At 55.2% G+C, this 12,500-nt stretch overlaps 21 non-coding genes and 2 pseudogenes across 21 annotated transcripts; all 23 read left to right on the top strand.

Moving 5' to 3' along the window:
- Positions 1–81: 81 nt before the first annotated feature.
- On the top strand, positions 82–282 carry LOC145275267 (U2 spliceosomal RNA). Its single transcript, XR_013867111.1, has one exon. It is a non-coding gene; the product is annotated as a U2 spliceosomal RNA (small nuclear RNA).
- Positions 283–639: 357 nt separating this feature from the next.
- On the top strand, positions 640–840 carry LOC145275265 (U2 spliceosomal RNA). The gene has a single exon (XR_013867110.1). It is a non-coding gene; the product is annotated as a U2 spliceosomal RNA (small nuclear RNA).
- A 357-nt stretch (positions 841–1,197) lies between these two features.
- Positions 1,198–1,398, top strand: LOC145275264 (U2 spliceosomal RNA). The gene has a single exon (XR_013867109.1). It is a non-coding gene; the product is annotated as a U2 spliceosomal RNA (small nuclear RNA).
- Positions 1,399–1,755: 357 nt separating this feature from the next.
- LOC145275263 (U2 spliceosomal RNA) lies at positions 1,756–1,956 on the top strand. The gene has a single exon (XR_013867108.1). It is a non-coding gene; the product is annotated as a U2 spliceosomal RNA (small nuclear RNA).
- Positions 1,957–2,313: 357 nt separating this feature from the next.
- On the top strand, positions 2,314–2,514 carry LOC145275262 (U2 spliceosomal RNA). Its single transcript, XR_013867107.1, has one exon. It is a non-coding gene; the product is annotated as a U2 spliceosomal RNA (small nuclear RNA).
- A 357-nt stretch (positions 2,515–2,871) lies between these two features.
- Positions 2,872–3,072, top strand: LOC145275261 (U2 spliceosomal RNA). The gene has a single exon (XR_013867106.1). It is a non-coding gene; the product is annotated as a U2 spliceosomal RNA (small nuclear RNA).
- Positions 3,073–3,429: 357 nt separating this feature from the next.
- On the top strand, positions 3,430–3,630 carry LOC145275259 (U2 spliceosomal RNA). Its single transcript, XR_013867104.1, has one exon. It is a non-coding gene; the product is annotated as a U2 spliceosomal RNA (small nuclear RNA).
- A 357-nt stretch (positions 3,631–3,987) lies between these two features.
- Positions 3,988–4,188, top strand: LOC145275258 (U2 spliceosomal RNA). Its single transcript, XR_013867103.1, has one exon. It is a non-coding gene; the product is annotated as a U2 spliceosomal RNA (small nuclear RNA).
- Positions 4,189–4,545: 357 nt separating this feature from the next.
- LOC145275257 (U2 spliceosomal RNA) lies at positions 4,546–4,746 on the top strand. Its single transcript, XR_013867102.1, has one exon. It is a non-coding gene; the product is annotated as a U2 spliceosomal RNA (small nuclear RNA).
- A 357-nt stretch (positions 4,747–5,103) lies between these two features.
- Positions 5,104–5,304, top strand: LOC145275256 (U2 spliceosomal RNA). The gene has a single exon (XR_013867101.1). It is a non-coding gene; the product is annotated as a U2 spliceosomal RNA (small nuclear RNA).
- A 357-nt stretch (positions 5,305–5,661) lies between these two features.
- LOC145275254 (U2 spliceosomal RNA) lies at positions 5,662–5,862 on the top strand. Its single transcript, XR_013867100.1, has one exon. It is a non-coding gene; the product is annotated as a U2 spliceosomal RNA (small nuclear RNA).
- Positions 5,863–6,219: 357 nt separating this feature from the next.
- On the top strand, positions 6,220–6,420 carry LOC145276089 (U2 spliceosomal RNA). The gene has a single exon (XR_013867831.1). It is a non-coding gene; the product is annotated as a U2 spliceosomal RNA (small nuclear RNA).
- A 357-nt stretch (positions 6,421–6,777) lies between these two features.
- On the top strand, positions 6,778–6,978 carry LOC145276088 (U2 spliceosomal RNA). Its single transcript, XR_013867830.1, has one exon. It is a non-coding gene; the product is annotated as a U2 spliceosomal RNA (small nuclear RNA).
- A 357-nt stretch (positions 6,979–7,335) lies between these two features.
- On the top strand, positions 7,336–7,536 carry LOC145276087 (U2 spliceosomal RNA). Its single transcript, XR_013867829.1, has one exon. It is a non-coding gene; the product is annotated as a U2 spliceosomal RNA (small nuclear RNA).
- Positions 7,537–7,893: 357 nt separating this feature from the next.
- LOC145276085 (U2 spliceosomal RNA) lies at positions 7,894–8,094 on the top strand. Its single transcript, XR_013867828.1, has one exon. It is a non-coding gene; the product is annotated as a U2 spliceosomal RNA (small nuclear RNA).
- Positions 8,095–8,451: 357 nt separating this feature from the next.
- Positions 8,452–8,652, top strand: LOC145276084 (U2 spliceosomal RNA). The gene has a single exon (XR_013867827.1). It is a non-coding gene; the product is annotated as a U2 spliceosomal RNA (small nuclear RNA).
- Positions 8,653–9,009: 357 nt separating this feature from the next.
- On the top strand, positions 9,010–9,210 carry LOC145276082 (U2 spliceosomal RNA). The gene has a single exon (XR_013867825.1). It is a non-coding gene; the product is annotated as a U2 spliceosomal RNA (small nuclear RNA).
- A 357-nt stretch (positions 9,211–9,567) lies between these two features.
- LOC145276081 (U2 spliceosomal RNA) lies at positions 9,568–9,768 on the top strand. The gene has a single exon (XR_013867824.1). It is a non-coding gene; the product is annotated as a U2 spliceosomal RNA (small nuclear RNA).
- Positions 9,769–10,125: 357 nt separating this feature from the next.
- On the top strand, positions 10,126–10,326 carry LOC145276080 (U2 spliceosomal RNA). Its single transcript, XR_013867823.1, has one exon. It is a non-coding gene; the product is annotated as a U2 spliceosomal RNA (small nuclear RNA).
- A 357-nt stretch (positions 10,327–10,683) lies between these two features.
- LOC145276079 (U2 spliceosomal RNA) lies at positions 10,684–10,884 on the top strand. The gene has a single exon (XR_013867822.1). It is a non-coding gene; the product is annotated as a U2 spliceosomal RNA (small nuclear RNA).
- Positions 10,885–11,241: 357 nt separating this feature from the next.
- On the top strand, positions 11,242–11,442 carry LOC145276078 (U2 spliceosomal RNA). Its single transcript, XR_013867821.1, has one exon. It is a non-coding gene; the product is annotated as a U2 spliceosomal RNA (small nuclear RNA).
- A 357-nt stretch (positions 11,443–11,799) lies between these two features.
- On the top strand, positions 11,800–12,005 carry LOC145275517 (U2 spliceosomal RNA; annotated as a pseudogene).
- Positions 12,006–12,386: 381 nt separating this feature from the next.
- Positions 12,387–12,500, top strand: LOC145275534 (U2 spliceosomal RNA; annotated as a pseudogene).

Here is a 12,500-nt window from a genome sequence, read left to right as displayed (position 1 = left end):
GGGGGTCGTTGTCGCTCTGCCCGCAACCTTTGCCGCCCGGACCGGTCCACTGACGACCCCGGCCCCGGAGGGAGCCCCTTTATCGCTTCTCGGCCTCTTCTGGCTAAGATCAAAGTGTAGTATCTGTTCTTATCAGCTTAATATCTGATAGGTCCCTCGCATGGAGGGATCACGATATTAAACTGATTTTTGGAACTCGGTCAAGGGTTAGGAGCTTGCTCCCCCTTCTCCACGGGTTGGCCTGGTATTGCACTGCCTCCAGGAGTTAACAGCCCCGATTCTGACCCCAGCTCGCTCGGGAAAGAGTCAGAAAACGCAATCCCAAAAACAGACTGACTACTACTTTGATCTTACTACTAAACTAAACGACTTTGTTGGTCCTTACTTCCCTTTACTTAGTTGTTGCTGGCTTTGCTTTCGTTCGCTTTCGGTTCGGTCCGCTCGGCTGGATGGACCGTTCGTTGGTCTCATTAGCTGGATGACGGAGGCGGGCGGGCGGCCCTCCTTGGCCGCTGCCTGCGATCGACGCTTCCACTAGTAGAGAGGGGCCGGGGGTAGGGGGGTCGTTGTCGCTCTGCCCGCAACCTTTGCCGCCCGGACCGGTCCACTGACGACCCCGGCCCCGGAGGGAGCCCCTTTATCGCTTCTCGGCCTCTTCTGGCTAAGATCAAAGTGTAGTATCTGTTCTTATCAGCTTAATATCTGATAGGTCCCTCGCATGGAGGGATCACGATATTAAACTGATTTTTGGAACTCGGTCAAGGGTTAGGAGCTTGCTCCCCCTTCTCCACGGGTTGGCCTGGTATTGCACTGCCTCCAGGAGTTAACAGCCCCGATTCTGACCCCAGCTCGCTCGGGAAAGAGTCAGAAAACGCAATCCCAAAAACAGACTGACTACTACTTTGATCTTACTACTAAACTAAACGACTTTGTTGGTCCTTACTTCCCTTTACTTAGTTGTTGCTGGCTTTGCTTTCGTTCGCTTTCGGTTCGGTCCGCTCGGCTGGATGGACCGTTCGTTGGTCTCATTAGCTGGATGACGGAGGCGGGCGGGCGGCCCTCCTTGGCCGCTGCCTGCGATCGACGCTTCCACTAGTAGAGAGGGGCCGGGGGTAGGGGGGTCGTTGTCGCTCTGCCCGCAACCTTTGCCGCCCGGACCGGTCCACTGACGACCCCGGCCCCGGAGGGAGCCCCTTTATCGCTTCTCGGCCTCTTCTGGCTAAGATCAAAGTGTAGTATCTGTTCTTATCAGCTTAATATCTGATAGGTCCCTCGCATGGAGGGATCACGATATTAAACTGATTTTTGGAACTCGGTCAAGGGTTAGGAGCTTGCTCCCCCTTCTCCACGGGTTGGCCTGGTATTGCACTGCCTCCAGGAGTTAACAGCCCCGATTCTGACCCCAGCTCGCTCGGGAAAGAGTCAGAAAACGCAATCCCAAAAACAGACTGACTACTACTTTGATCTTACTACTAAACTAAACGACTTTGTTGGTCCTTACTTCCCTTTACTTAGTTGTTGCTGGCTTTGCTTTCGTTCGCTTTCGGTTCGGTCCGCTCGGCTGGATGGACCGTTCGTTGGTCTCATTAGCTGGATGACGGAGGCGGGCGGGCGGCCCTCCTTGGCCGCTGCCTGCGATCGACGCTTCCACTAGTAGAGAGGGGCCGGGGGTAGGGGGGTCGTTGTCGCTCTGCCCGCAACCTTTGCCGCCCGGACCGGTCCACTGACGACCCCGGCCCCGGAGGGAGCCCCTTTATCGCTTCTCGGCCTCTTCTGGCTAAGATCAAAGTGTAGTATCTGTTCTTATCAGCTTAATATCTGATAGGTCCCTCGCATGGAGGGATCACGATATTAAACTGATTTTTGGAACTCGGTCAAGGGTTAGGAGCTTGCTCCCCCTTCTCCACGGGTTGGCCTGGTATTGCACTGCCTCCAGGAGTTAACAGCCCCGATTCTGACCCCAGCTCGCTCGGGAAAGAGTCAGAAAACGCAATCCCAAAAACAGACTGACTACTACTTTGATCTTACTACTAAACTAAACGACTTTGTTGGTCCTTACTTCCCTTTACTTAGTTGTTGCTGGCTTTGCTTTCGTTCGCTTTCGGTTCGGTCCGCTCGGCTGGATGGACCGTTCGTTGGTCTCATTAGCTGGATGACGGAGGCGGGCGGGCGGCCCTCCTTGGCCGCTGCCTGCGATCGACGCTTCCACTAGTAGAGAGGGGCCGGGGGTAGGGGGGTCGTTGTCGCTCTGCCCGCAACCTTTGCCGCCCGGACCGGTCCACTGACGACCCCGGCCCCGGAGGGAGCCCCTTTATCGCTTCTCGGCCTCTTCTGGCTAAGATCAAAGTGTAGTATCTGTTCTTATCAGCTTAATATCTGATAGGTCCCTCGCATGGAGGGATCACGATATTAAACTGATTTTTGGAACTCGGTCAAGGGTTAGGAGCTTGCTCCCCCTTCTCCACGGGTTGGCCTGGTATTGCACTGCCTCCAGGAGTTAACAGCCCCGATTCTGACCCCAGCTCGCTCGGGAAAGAGTCAGAAAACGCAATCCCAAAAACAGACTGACTACTACTTTGATCTTACTACTAAACTAAACGACTTTGTTGGTCCTTACTTCCCTTTACTTAGTTGTTGCTGGCTTTGCTTTCGTTCGCTTTCGGTTCGGTCCGCTCGGCTGGATGGACCGTTCGTTGGTCTCATTAGCTGGATGACGGAGGCGGGCGGGCGGCCCTCCTTGGCCGCTGCCTGCGATCGACGCTTCCACTAGTAGAGAGGGGCCGGGGGTAGGGGGGTCGTTGTCGCTCTGCCCGCAACCTTTGCCGCCCGGACCGGTCCACTGACGACCCCGGCCCCGGAGGGAGCCCCTTTATCGCTTCTCGGCCTCTTCTGGCTAAGATCAAAGTGTAGTATCTGTTCTTATCAGCTTAATATCTGATAGGTCCCTCGCATGGAGGGATCACGATATTAAACTGATTTTTGGAACTCGGTCAAGGGTTAGGAGCTTGCTCCCCCTTCTCCACGGGTTGGCCTGGTATTGCACTGCCTCCAGGAGTTAACAGCCCCGATTCTGACCCCAGCTCGCTCGGGAAAGAGTCAGAAAACGCAATCCCAAAAACAGACTGACTACTACTTTGATCTTACTACTAAACTAAACGACTTTGTTGGTCCTTACTTCCCTTTACTTAGTTGTTGCTGGCTTTGCTTTCGTTCGCTTTCGGTTCGGTCCGCTCGGCTGGATGGACCGTTCGTTGGTCTCATTAGCTGGATGACGGAGGCGGGCGGGCGGCCCTCCTTGGCCGCTGCCTGCGATCGACGCTTCCACTAGTAGAGAGGGGCCGGGGGTAGGGGGGTCGTTGTCGCTCTGCCCGCAACCTTTGCCGCCCGGACCGGTCCACTGACGACCCCGGCCCCGGAGGGAGCCCCTTTATCGCTTCTCGGCCTCTTCTGGCTAAGATCAAAGTGTAGTATCTGTTCTTATCAGCTTAATATCTGATAGGTCCCTCGCATGGAGGGATCACGATATTAAACTGATTTTTGGAACTCGGTCAAGGGTTAGGAGCTTGCTCCCCCTTCTCCACGGGTTGGCCTGGTATTGCACTGCCTCCAGGAGTTAACAGCCCCGATTCTGACCCCAGCTCGCTCGGGAAAGAGTCAGAAAACGCAATCCCAAAAACAGACTGACTACTACTTTGATCTTACTACTAAACTAAACGACTTTGTTGGTCCTTACTTCCCTTTACTTAGTTGTTGCTGGCTTTGCTTTCGTTCGCTTTCGGTTCGGTCCGCTCGGCTGGATGGACCGTTCGTTGGTCTCATTAGCTGGATGACGGAGGCGGGCGGGCGGCCCTCCTTGGCCGCTGCCTGCGATCGACGCTTCCACTAGTAGAGAGGGGCCGGGGGTAGGGGGGTCGTTGTCGCTCTGCCCGCAACCTTTGCCGCCCGGACCGGTCCACTGACGACCCCGGCCCCGGAGGGAGCCCCTTTATCGCTTCTCGGCCTCTTCTGGCTAAGATCAAAGTGTAGTATCTGTTCTTATCAGCTTAATATCTGATAGGTCCCTCGCATGGAGGGATCACGATATTAAACTGATTTTTGGAACTCGGTCAAGGGTTAGGAGCTTGCTCCCCCTTCTCCACGGGTTGGCCTGGTATTGCACTGCCTCCAGGAGTTAACAGCCCCGATTCTGACCCCAGCTCGCTCGGGAAAGAGTCAGAAAACGCAATCCCAAAAACAGACTGACTACTACTTTGATCTTACTACTAAACTAAACGACTTTGTTGGTCCTTACTTCCCTTTACTTAGTTGTTGCTGGCTTTGCTTTCGTTCGCTTTCGGTTCGGTCCGCTCGGCTGGATGGACCGTTCGTTGGTCTCATTAGCTGGATGACGGAGGCGGGCGGGCGGCCCTCCTTGGCCGCTGCCTGCGATCGACGCTTCCACTAGTAGAGAGGGGCCGGGGGTAGGGGGGTCGTTGTCGCTCTGCCCGCAACCTTTGCCGCCCGGACCGGTCCACTGACGACCCCGGCCCCGGAGGGAGCCCCTTTATCGCTTCTCGGCCTCTTCTGGCTAAGATCAAAGTGTAGTATCTGTTCTTATCAGCTTAATATCTGATAGGTCCCTCGCATGGAGGGATCACGATATTAAACTGATTTTTGGAACTCGGTCAAGGGTTAGGAGCTTGCTCCCCCTTCTCCACGGGTTGGCCTGGTATTGCACTGCCTCCAGGAGTTAACAGCCCCGATTCTGACCCCAGCTCGCTCGGGAAAGAGTCAGAAAACGCAATCCCAAAAACAGACTGACTACTACTTTGATCTTACTACTAAACTAAACGACTTTGTTGGTCCTTACTTCCCTTTACTTAGTTGTTGCTGGCTTTGCTTTCGTTCGCTTTCGGTTCGGTCCGCTCGGCTGGATGGACCGTTCGTTGGTCTCATTAGCTGGATGACGGAGGCGGGCGGGCGGCCCTCCTTGGCCGCTGCCTGCGATCGACGCTTCCACTAGTAGAGAGGGGCCGGGGGTAGGGGGGTCGTTGTCGCTCTGCCCGCAACCTTTGCCGCCCGGACCGGTCCACTGACGACCCCGGCCCCGGAGGGAGCCCCTTTATCGCTTCTCGGCCTCTTCTGGCTAAGATCAAAGTGTAGTATCTGTTCTTATCAGCTTAATATCTGATAGGTCCCTCGCATGGAGGGATCACGATATTAAACTGATTTTTGGAACTCGGTCAAGGGTTAGGAGCTTGCTCCCCCTTCTCCACGGGTTGGCCTGGTATTGCACTGCCTCCAGGAGTTAACAGCCCCGATTCTGACCCCAGCTCGCTCGGGAAAGAGTCAGAAAACGCAATCCCAAAAACAGACTGACTACTACTTTGATCTTACTACTAAACTAAACGACTTTGTTGGTCCTTACTTCCCTTTACTTAGTTGTTGCTGGCTTTGCTTTCGTTCGCTTTCGGTTCGGTCCGCTCGGCTGGATGGACCGTTCGTTGGTCTCATTAGCTGGATGACGGAGGCGGGCGGGCGGCCCTCCTTGGCCGCTGCCTGCGATCGACGCTTCCACTAGTAGAGAGGGGCCGGGGGTAGGGGGGTCGTTGTCGCTCTGCCCGCAACCTTTGCCGCCCGGACCGGTCCACTGACGACCCCGGCCCCGGAGGGAGCCCCTTTATCGCTTCTCGGCCTCTTCTGGCTAAGATCAAAGTGTAGTATCTGTTCTTATCAGCTTAATATCTGATAGGTCCCTCGCATGGAGGGATCACGATATTAAACTGATTTTTGGAACTCGGTCAAGGGTTAGGAGCTTGCTCCCCCTTCTCCACGGGTTGGCCTGGTATTGCACTGCCTCCAGGAGTTAACAGCCCCGATTCTGACCCCAGCTCGCTCGGGAAAGAGTCAGAAAACGCAATCCCAAAAACAGACTGACTACTACTTTGATCTTACTACTAAACTAAACGACTTTGTTGGTCCTTACTTCCCTTTACTTAGTTGTTGCTGGCTTTGCTTTCGTTCGCTTTCGGTTCGGTCCGCTCGGCTGGATGGACCGTTCGTTGGTCTCATTAGCTGGATGACGGAGGCGGGCGGGCGGCCCTCCTTGGCCGCTGCCTGCGATCGACGCTTCCACTAGTAGAGAGGGGCCGGGGGTAGGGGGGTCGTTGTCGCTCTGCCCGCAACCTTTGCCGCCCGGACCGGTCCACTGACGACCCCGGCCCCGGAGGGAGCCCCTTTATCGCTTCTCGGCCTCTTCTGGCTAAGATCAAAGTGTAGTATCTGTTCTTATCAGCTTAATATCTGATAGGTCCCTCGCATGGAGGGATCACGATATTAAACTGATTTTTGGAACTCGGTCAAGGGTTAGGAGCTTGCTCCCCCTTCTCCACGGGTTGGCCTGGTATTGCACTGCCTCCAGGAGTTAACAGCCCCGATTCTGACCCCAGCTCGCTCGGGAAAGAGTCAGAAAACGCAATCCCAAAAACAGACTGACTACTACTTTGATCTTACTACTAAACTAAACGACTTTGTTGGTCCTTACTTCCCTTTACTTAGTTGTTGCTGGCTTTGCTTTCGTTCGCTTTCGGTTCGGTCCGCTCGGCTGGATGGACCGTTCGTTGGTCTCATTAGCTGGATGACGGAGGCGGGCGGGCGGCCCTCCTTGGCCGCTGCCTGCGATCGACGCTTCCACTAGTAGAGAGGGGCCGGGGGTAGGGGGGTCGTTGTCGCTCTGCCCGCAACCTTTGCCGCCCGGACCGGTCCACTGACGACCCCGGCCCCGGAGGGAGCCCCTTTATCGCTTCTCGGCCTCTTCTGGCTAAGATCAAAGTGTAGTATCTGTTCTTATCAGCTTAATATCTGATAGGTCCCTCGCATGGAGGGATCACGATATTAAACTGATTTTTGGAACTCGGTCAAGGGTTAGGAGCTTGCTCCCCCTTCTCCACGGGTTGGCCTGGTATTGCACTGCCTCCAGGAGTTAACAGCCCCGATTCTGACCCCAGCTCGCTCGGGAAAGAGTCAGAAAACGCAATCCCAAAAACAGACTGACTACTACTTTGATCTTACTACTAAACTAAACGACTTTGTTGGTCCTTACTTCCCTTTACTTAGTTGTTGCTGGCTTTGCTTTCGTTCGCTTTCGGTTCGGTCCGCTCGGCTGGATGGACCGTTCGTTGGTCTCATTAGCTGGATGACGGAGGCGGGCGGGCGGCCCTCCTTGGCCGCTGCCTGCGATCGACGCTTCCACTAGTAGAGAGGGGCCGGGGGTAGGGGGGTCGTTGTCGCTCTGCCCGCAACCTTTGCCGCCCGGACCGGTCCACTGACGACCCCGGCCCCGGAGGGAGCCCCTTTATCGCTTCTCGGCCTCTTCTGGCTAAGATCAAAGTGTAGTATCTGTTCTTATCAGCTTAATATCTGATAGGTCCCTCGCATGGAGGGATCACGATATTAAACTGATTTTTGGAACTCGGTCAAGGGTTAGGAGCTTGCTCCCCCTTCTCCACGGGTTGGCCTGGTATTGCACTGCCTCCAGGAGTTAACAGCCCCGATTCTGACCCCAGCTCGCTCGGGAAAGAGTCAGAAAACGCAATCCCAAAAACAGACTGACTACTACTTTGATCTTACTACTAAACTAAACGACTTTGTTGGTCCTTACTTCCCTTTACTTAGTTGTTGCTGGCTTTGCTTTCGTTCGCTTTCGGTTCGGTCCGCTCGGCTGGATGGACCGTTCGTTGGTCTCATTAGCTGGATGACGGAGGCGGGCGGGCGGCCCTCCTTGGCCGCTGCCTGCGATCGACGCTTCCACTAGTAGAGAGGGGCCGGGGGTAGGGGGGTCGTTGTCGCTCTGCCCGCAACCTTTGCCGCCCGGACCGGTCCACTGACGACCCCGGCCCCGGAGGGAGCCCCTTTATCGCTTCTCGGCCTCTTCTGGCTAAGATCAAAGTGTAGTATCTGTTCTTATCAGCTTAATATCTGATAGGTCCCTCGCATGGAGGGATCACGATATTAAACTGATTTTTGGAACTCGGTCAAGGGTTAGGAGCTTGCTCCCCCTTCTCCACGGGTTGGCCTGGTATTGCACTGCCTCCAGGAGTTAACAGCCCCGATTCTGACCCCAGCTCGCTCGGGAAAGAGTCAGAAAACGCAATCCCAAAAACAGACTGACTACTACTTTGATCTTACTACTAAACTAAACGACTTTGTTGGTCCTTACTTCCCTTTACTTAGTTGTTGCTGGCTTTGCTTTCGTTCGCTTTCGGTTCGGTCCGCTCGGCTGGATGGACCGTTCGTTGGTCTCATTAGCTGGATGACGGAGGCGGGCGGGCGGCCCTCCTTGGCCGCTGCCTGCGATCGACGCTTCCACTAGTAGAGAGGGGCCGGGGGTAGGGGGGTCGTTGTCGCTCTGCCCGCAACCTTTGCCGCCCGGACCGGTCCACTGACGACCCCGGCCCCGGAGGGAGCCCCTTTATCGCTTCTCGGCCTCTTCTGGCTAAGATCAAAGTGTAGTATCTGTTCTTATCAGCTTAATATCTGATAGGTCCCTCGCATGGAGGGATCACGATATTAAACTGATTTTTGGAACTCGGTCAAGGGTTAGGAGCTTGCTCCCCCTTCTCCACGGGTTGGCCTGGTATTGCACTGCCTCCAGGAGTTAACAGCCCCGATTCTGACCCCAGCTCGCTCGGGAAAGAGTCAGAAAACGCAATCCCAAAAACAGACTGACTACTACTTTGATCTTACTACTAAACTAAACGACTTTGTTGGTCCTTACTTCCCTTTACTTAGTTGTTGCTGGCTTTGCTTTCGTTCGCTTTCGGTTCGGTCCGCTCGGCTGGATGGACCGTTCGTTGGTCTCATTAGCTGGATGACGGAGGCGGGCGGGCGGCCCTCCTTGGCCGCTGCCTGCGATCGACGCTTCCACTAGTAGAGAGGGGCCGGGGGTAGGGGGGTCGTTGTCGCTCTGCCCGCAACCTTTGCCGCCCGGACCGGTCCACTGACGACCCCGGCCCCGGAGGGAGCCCCTTTATCGCTTCTCGGCCTCTTCTGGCTAAGATCAAAGTGTAGTATCTGTTCTTATCAGCTTAATATCTGATAGGTCCCTCGCATGGAGGGATCACGATATTAAACTGATTTTTGGAACTCGGTCAAGGGTTAGGAGCTTGCTCCCCCTTCTCCACGGGTTGGCCTGGTATTGCACTGCCTCCAGGAGTTAACAGCCCCGATTCTGACCCCAGCTCGCTCGGGAAAGAGTCAGAAAACGCAATCCCAAAAACAGACTGACTACTACTTTGATCTTACTACTAAACTAAACGACTTTGTTGGTCCTTACTTCCCTTTACTTAGTTGTTGCTGGCTTTGCTTTCGTTCGCTTTCGGTTCGGTCCGCTCGGCTGGATGGACCGTTCGTTGGTCTCATTAGCTGGATGACGGAGGCGGGCGGGCGGCCCTCCTTGGCCGCTGCCTGCGATCGACGCTTCCACTAGTAGAGAGGGGCCGGGGGTAGGGGGGTCGTTGTCGCTCTGCCCGCAACCTTTGCCGCCCGGACCGGTCCACTGACGACCCCGGCCCCGGAGGGAGCCCCTTTATCGCTTCTCGGCCTCTTCTGGCTAAGATCAAAGTGTAGTATCTGTTCTTATCAGCTTAATATCTGATAGGTCCCTCGCATGGAGGGATCACGATATTAAACTGATTTTTGGAACTCGGTCAAGGGTTAGGAGCTTGCTCCCCCTTCTCCACGGGTTGGCCTGGTATTGCACTGCCTCCAGGAGTTAACAGCCCCGATTCTGACCCCAGCTCGCTCGGGAAAGAGTCAGAAAACGCAATCCCAAAAACAGACTGACTACTACTTTGATCTTACTACTAAACTAAACGACTTTGTTGGTCCTTACTTCCCTTTACTTAGTTGTTGCTGGCTTTGCTTTCGTTCGCTTTCGGTTCGGTCCGCTCGGCTGGATGGACCGTTCGTTGGTCTCATTAGCTGGATGACGGAGGCGGGCGGGCGGCCCTCCTTGGCCGCTGCCTGCGATCGACGCTTCCACTAGTAGAGAGGGGCCGGGGGTAGGGGGGTCGTTGTCGCTCTGCCCGCAACCTTTGCCGCCCGGACCGGTCCACTGACGACCCCGGCCCCGGAGGGAGCCCCTTTATCGCTTCTCGGCCTCTTCTGGCTAAGATCAAAGTGTAGTATCTGTTCTTATCAGCTTAATATCTGATAGGTCCCTCGCATGGAGGGATCACGATATTAAACTGATTTTTGGAACTCGGTCAAGGGTTAGGAGCTTGCTCCCCCTTCTCCACGGGTTGGCCTGGTATTGCACTGCCTCCAGGAGTTAACAGCCCCGATTCTGACCCCAGCTCGCTCGGGAAAGAGTCAGAAAACGCAATCCCAAAAACAGACTGACTACTACTTTGATCTTACTACTAAACTAAACGACTTTGTTGGTCCTTACTTCCCTTTACTTAGTTGTTGCTGGCTTTGCTTTCGTTCGCTTTCGGTTCGGTCCGCTCGGCTGGATGGACCGTTCGTTGGTCTCATTAGCTGGATGACGGAGGCGGGCGGGCGGCCCTCCTTGGCCGCTGCCTGCGATCGACGCTTCCACTAGTAGAGAGGGGCCGGGGGTAGGGGGGTCGTTGTCGCTCTGCCCGCAACCTTTGCCGCCCGGACCGGTCCACTGACGACCCCGGCCCCGGAGGGAGCCCCTTTATCGCTTCTCGGCCTCTTCTGGCTAAGATCAAAGTGTAGTATCTGTTCTTATCAGCTTAATATCTGATAGGTCCCTCGCATGGAGGGATCACGATATTAAACTGATTTTTGGAACTCGGTCAAGGGTTAGGAGCTTGCTCCCCCTTCTCCACGGGTTGGCCTGGTATTGCACTGCCTCCAGGAGTTAACAGCCCCGATTCTGACCCCAGCTCGCTCGGGAAAGAGTCAGAAAACGCAATCCCAAAAACAGACTGACTACTACTTTGATCTTACTACTAAACTAAACGACTTTGTTGGTCCTTACTTCCCTTTACTTAGTTGTTGCTGGCTTTGCTTTCGTTCGCTTTCGGTTCGGTCCGCTCGGCTGGATGGACCGTTCGTTGGTCTCATTAGCTGGATGACGGAGGCGGGCGGGCGGCCCTCCTTGGCCGCTGCCTGCGATCGACGCTTCCACTAGTAGAGAGGGGCCGGGGGTAGGGGGGTCGTTGTCGCTCTGCCCGCAACCTTTGCCGCCCGGACCGGTCCACTGACGACCCCGGCCCCGGAGGGAGCCCCTTTATCGCTTCTCGGCCTCTTCTGGCTAAGATCAAAGTGTAGTATCTGTTCTTATCAGCTTAATATCTGATAGGTCCCTCGCATGGAGGGATCACGATATTAAACTGATTTTTGGAACTCGGTCAAGGGTTAGGAGCTTGCTCCCCCTTCTCCACGGGTTGGCCTGGTATTGCACTGCCTCCAGGAGTTAACAGCCCCGATTCTGACCCCAGCTCGCTCGGGAAAGAGTCAGAAAACGCAATCCCAAAAACAGACTGACTACTACTTTGATCTTACTACTAAACTAAACGACTTTGTTGGTCCTTACTTCCCTTTACTTAGTTGTTGCTGGCTTTGCTTTCGTTCGCTTTCGGTTCGGTCCGCTCGGCTGGATGGACCGTTCGTTGGTCTCATTAGCTGGATGACGGAGGCGGGCGGGCGGCCCTCCTTGGCCGCTGCCTGCGATCGACGCTTCCACTAGTAGAGAGGGGCCGGGGGTAGGGGGGTCGTTGTCGCTCTGCCCGCAACCTTTGCCGCCCGGACCGGTCCACTGACGACCCCGGCCCCGGAGGGAGCCCCTTTATCGCTTCTCGGCCTCTTCTGGCTAAGATCAAAGTGTAGTATCTGTTCTTATCAGCTTAATATGCTGATAGGTCCCTCGCTATGGAGGGATCACGATATTGGGACTGATTTTTGGAACTTTGGTCAAGGGTCTAGGAGCTTGCTCCCCCTTCTCCACGGGTTGGCCTGGTATTGCACTGCCTCCAGGAGTTAACAGCCCCGATTCTGACCCCAGCTCGCTCGGGAAAGAGTCAGAAAACGCAATCCCAAAGAACTTGACTGACTACTACTTTGATCTTACTACTAAACTAAACTGACTTTGTTGGTCCTTACTTCCCTTTACTTAGTTAGTTGCTGGCTTTAGCTTTCGCTTAAGCTTTCGGTTCGGTCCGCTCGGCTACCGATGTGACCGTTCGTTAGGTCTCAGGTAGCTTGGATGACGGAGGCGGGCGGGCGGCCCTCCTTGGCCGCTGCCTGCGATCGACGCTTCCACTTAGATAGAGCAGGGGCCGGGGGTAGGGGGGTCGTTGTCGCTCTGCCCGCAACCTTTAGCCGCCCGAGACCGGTCCACTGACGACCCCGGCCCCGGAGGGCAGCCCCTGTTCGAGAAGGGTTCTCGGCCTCTTCTGGCTAAGATCAAAGTGTAGTATCTGTTCTTATCAGCTTAATATCTGATAGGTCCCTCGCAGTGGAGTGGATCACGATATTAAACTGATTTTTGG

This window comes from Euprymna scolopes, unplaced genomic scaffold (genome assembly GCF_053919585.1).
Source record: "Euprymna scolopes isolate OS-2025 unplaced genomic scaffold, ASM5391958v1 sca7, whole genome shotgun sequence".
Taxonomy (NCBI): Eukaryota; Metazoa; Mollusca; class Cephalopoda; order Sepiida; family Sepiolidae; genus Euprymna; species Euprymna scolopes.
This window is presented reverse-complemented; position numbering and strand designations above follow the sequence as displayed.